This window comes from Ictidomys tridecemlineatus, chromosome 3 (assembly GCF_052094955.1).
Source record: "Ictidomys tridecemlineatus isolate mIctTri1 chromosome 3, mIctTri1.hap1, whole genome shotgun sequence".
NCBI classification, from domain to species: domain Eukaryota; kingdom Metazoa; phylum Chordata; class Mammalia; order Rodentia; family Sciuridae; genus Ictidomys; species Ictidomys tridecemlineatus.
In genome coordinates, this window is record NC_135479.1 from 35,640,097 (window position 1) to 35,644,982 (window position 4,886).

The following is a 4,886-nucleotide window of genomic DNA, read 5'->3' on the forward strand; positions in this document are numbered from 1 at the left end:
TGGTGTGCTCGGAAATGGGGGAGGAATTGGTGCAGCCTCCACGGGCAAAATTGAGCAGTTGTGGTGTGTGCGGCCCGCGGTACTTAAATGCAATAGCTGATCTAATCACCAGTCTCTTTCTCTGGAAGGCTTTTTGCTACATTTTAGCACAGAAAAGTGTTGTCTTTCTCTCTTTTGTGGCTCAAGCTGCTATTTAAGAAAGCAAAAAAAAAAAAAAAAAAAAAAAAAAGAAAAATCAATATGCCTTCTTCTGGCTTTCAGTCTTTTTCCCCCAAAAGGTGTTTCTTTGGGAGGGGGGGTGGAGGTGGAAGGGGGAGTTGAGAAGCGTTTTTGTCATTCATAAGCCACGGTGACAAATCCTTGACATCATTCGCCGGTTCCTATCGATCAGCTCCATCCGCGGCACCAGAGGACAAATAGAAATCATTTGTCTGTCCTGGCTCCCAAACAGCCCCAGACAAAGGGCTCTGCCAGCAATCAGCAGCTGGAGGTATTAGCAGTGGGTCAAGTTCGGAGGTCAGAGGTCAAACAGGTTGTCATCAGTTTCTCACAGCTAACAGAGCAAGGGCAGGGGAGGGGCAGAGTAAAACCCACCAGCACCACAGCTGGTTCTTATTAGCCCAATCCTGCTTCTTTGTAAAGAGAGATGGGCCACCATCCCCAGGGACACCCTGGGGTACCAGGTTTCACGGGGATGGCGGCAGGGCTGGGGGTGGCGAGGGGCTGAAGAAAAGAAGCAAGAAGATCGGAGCTCTGCCTCCTGTTGTCTGTCCTTCCTGCTCTCCCAGGGGAAGCTCTGAGTTATTCTGTCCTGGGCTGAGAGAGAGAGAGAGAGAGAGAGAGAGAGAGAGAGAGAGAGAGAGAGAGAAAGAGAGACCTTGGTTTCTCTAGGAGTACAAGGAACAAGTTAATCCTATAAAATTGGAAGTGACTTAGATGAACTGGGAGACAGGAAGCAGCCAAGGGACAATTGAGTCATTTTATGTCCCTGATTACACATCACCTGTTTTGGTTTCTCCTCCCATCTGCTGGACAAGACCTGATATTTAGGGGCATTAATCTAGAGAAAGTGCTGGAAGGATGGAGGTGGCAAATCCAGCCCCAGTGGAGTGATGCATTAGAGCAGGTGATTCGGGAGTACAGGAGAAGCATGACAGATAGGATGACAACTGGCAGCCCTTCAATGAGCACTCACCACCAAGGTCCTGGGCCTGATGCAGAGATGAGCTCATTATTACATCTCAAGAACCCTGTGGGCACCTACTGGCCCCAACTGATAGGTGGGAAGACTGAGGCTCAAAGAGATTAGATCAGCAGAATTGCTGAGGCCACAAAGCACAGGCCGGAGAAGTGCATCTCCAGGGAACAGAAGGAAGGGACCTTTGACAGCATCCACTCCTCCATGGATACACACCCACCCGATAGGAACACAGCAAGAATTCTGTGTCCCCCATCTCATGGGCTGCTCCTTTGCAATGCCTCCAGACACCCAAGGGCTGTATCACCCTATGAGGATGAAAGAACCCAGAACTGGTATTTGCAGCTCCAAGGAGTCCCCACTGCAGGGAGAAAAAGATGATGTGGGCGTTTTGGAGCTCGCCAAGGTGGGAACATTTTGAGGGCTCCCTGGCCTGGGCTGAAGGGCAGGACATGACCCTGCCAATCAGCTGTCACATCCAGCTCAGGAGCATAAAAAGGACAGCTTCTTTTCAGGGCCACACAGTCCCTGGGAGACAGGAAAACACAGGCTTGTCTGAAGGCAGATGAGCAGCCTGCTGCTCACAGGCCTCTGCTAAGCAGTGACCCTCTCAAGTCTAAGGGGCTCCAGGGGATGCAGGAGCCGGGTTGATGGAGGCGGTGAGCGAATTCTTTGATGCACCTGTTACTTGTTCCAACCCTATGAGACCTTTAAGACGTGGGAGGAAAAGAAAGATGGGGGCAGTAGTGGGGACTGAAGTCTTTGAAAGAAATCTCAGTGGTCCTTGTGGGATACATGTCCTTCTGAGACAGAACCTCCCAAACAACTAAGTCCCGTAGCTATAAAAGGGGTGAGGGACCTTCAGACCTGCACATGAGATCAAATTATATGAAACAAACACAGACACGTGCATGCTAAGCTGCTGGAACCTGAGGAGGTCAGCAGGTTGTCCCAATGTCCATTTTTTCCTGGTTGTGATACGGTGCTATGGTGATGCTAGATGTTACTGTGGGGGAAAGTGGATGGAGAGTATATGGGAGCTCTCGTATTATGATGACTGCACTTGAGCCTACAATTATCTCAAAAGAAAAAAATTAAGGAGCAACAGAGCTGTGTTCTCTGCTGCTGACACAGACACAGGAGAAAAATAAGCTCTCAGAGCCACACTCTTCTCAATGTAGAAAGCAAATAAGAAAGATCCATTATATTTCATCACAATTAATTATTATCCCATTTCTTGAAGAAGAAAACTGAGGCCAGGGCAGTATCATCATCTGCTAGAGGCTCTGAGGGCTGAGCAGGCATCCCAATCCTGGTTGGCTGACTCCAGCGCCCGGGCCCTTTCCACCATGCCACAGACGGCCAGCTGCCTAGAAATAGTGTCCCTGTTTCCAGAGAACCAGGAAGTATGCTCTCCAGGTGTAGATTTGGCTCAGGAAGCAAAACATGTTGATTCCACCAAACAGCCATGAAACACTTTGCCTCTCAAAAACATGGAGAGGTTGTTTAAAAAGAAGAAGGAGAAGAAGGAACAGGGTGAGGAAGAGGAGGAGGTGGGGGAAGAGGGAGGAGAGGAGGGGGGAGGGAGGAGAAAGAAGAGGAGGAGCAAGAGGAGGAGAAGGGGAGGAGGGGGAGGAGGGAGGAGGGACAAGAGTAGGAGGAAGAGGGGGAGGAGGAGGGGGAGGAGGAGGAGGAGGAGGAGGAAGAGAAGGAGGAGGAGAAAGAGGAGGAGCAGGAAGAGGAGGGGGAGGAGGAGGAGGGAGGAGAAAGAAGAGGAGCAGGAGGAGGAGGGGAGGAGGGAGGAGGGACAGGAGCAGGGGGGAGGAGGAGGAGGAGGAGCAGGAGGAGGAGGGGAGGAGGGAGGAGGGACAGGAGCAGGGGGGGAGGAGGAGGAGGAGCAGGAGGAGGAGGGGAGGAGGGACAGGAGCAGGGGGGAGGAGGAGGAGGAGCAGGAGGAGGAGGGGAGGAGGGAGGAGGGACAGGAGCAGGGGGGGAGGAGGAGGAGGAGGAGAAGGAGAAGGAGGAGGGAGGAGAAAGAAGGGGAGGAGAAAGAAGGGGAGGAGGAGCAGCAAGAGAAGAAAGAAAAAAAGAAGACCCTGAATCCTAGTCTGTGCTCCTGCCAGAAGATGAACACGCCCACAGATGAGCTGAACTTTCACAAGAGTGAGACAGGGGTCAGAGGAGGGACAGAGCTGTGGGAGAGGTACACAGGGAGCACCTTTTGGCAGAGGACAGCTACATCTCTTTTTTTCCTCCAATTTTCTCATACCAATAAAAATGCGCCTAATGTAAAATTTATCATTGTAACCATTTTTAAGTTTCTAGTTCAGTGTTATTCGTGAACTCTTGGGACTATCCCCACCATCCATCCACAGAACCCTTTACTGCTTGCAACTCTGTATCCATGCAACAGTAACTCCCCATTTTCCCTCCTTGCAGTCCCTGGGCAATGACCAGCTACTTTCTGTGAATTTGACTACTCTAAGCCCTGCTAAGTGAAATTATTCTGGATTTGTCCTTTTGAGACCAGCTTTGTTCATTTAGCATAAGGTCCTCAAGGTTCATTCATATTGTAGCATACATCAAATTTTTCTTCCTTTTTAAGTCAATATAATTATCCACTGTATGGATATGCCACATTTTCCTTACCCATTCATTTGTTGATGATCACCCATTCATCCATTGATGGGCACCTGGGTTGCTTCCATGCTATAGCCATTGTGAAAAAATGTTATTATGAGCCAGATGTAGTAATGCACACCTGTAATCCCACTGGCTTAGGAGGCTGAGGCAGGAGGGACCCCAAATTTAAAAGTCAGCCTCAGCAACTTAGTGAGGCCCTAAGCAACTATACAAATATCTTTTCAAGACCTTGCTTTCAATTCTTTTGAGTATATACCAAGAAGTGGAATTCCTGCATTATGTGGTAATTCTCTTTTTAACTATAGAGGAAAAGGGACAGCTCTGTGTGAAGGGTCATATGGTTCGGTTTTAGTTTTTATTTTGTTTGCTTGGTTTGTTATTGTTTTAGATAATTAATATGTGTACATGGTTTACAATTCAAAAGGTTCAGAAGGGGCTACAATGAAGTCTTCCTCCCAATCCTCTTCCCAGGCACGCAGTTCACCTCCCTGGAAGTAACCAATGTTATGGGCTTCTTGCCTACTCTCAAGAGAGATCTCTTGAGATCAATCAGGTATGTGCAAACACATATATCTATTAAAGGATTTGACAGGGGGAGAAGAGAAGAAAGAAAGGGTACCAAGGAGGATAGAATTTTCATGGAAAAGACTGTCATCCATATAGTCATAATTTTTCTGTCTCTGATTTAGGGTAGCTCTTATAAATAGCATATAATTTTATTGAACTTTTTACTCAATCTTTAAGTCTTTGTCTTTTAATAAGGAGGTTTGACCCATTTACATTTTTTTTCTGAGTTTAACTGATTTGGTGTAAATGATTGCCTTTAGTCTTACCTCCTGATTGATTTTTAATTCTTGCTTTCAGAGATTCTGATCTTCTCATTTCTGCTGTCTCTTTTACCTTTCTTTCCTAGTATTTTGGAGGATTTTATTCCATACTAGCTAACTTTAAAATTATTTAAAAGTAGCCTGTACTTTACAATCATTTAGCATTTTTATTTTGAGATATTTAAACTATATGTCCTTAATTCATTCTCCCATAGATG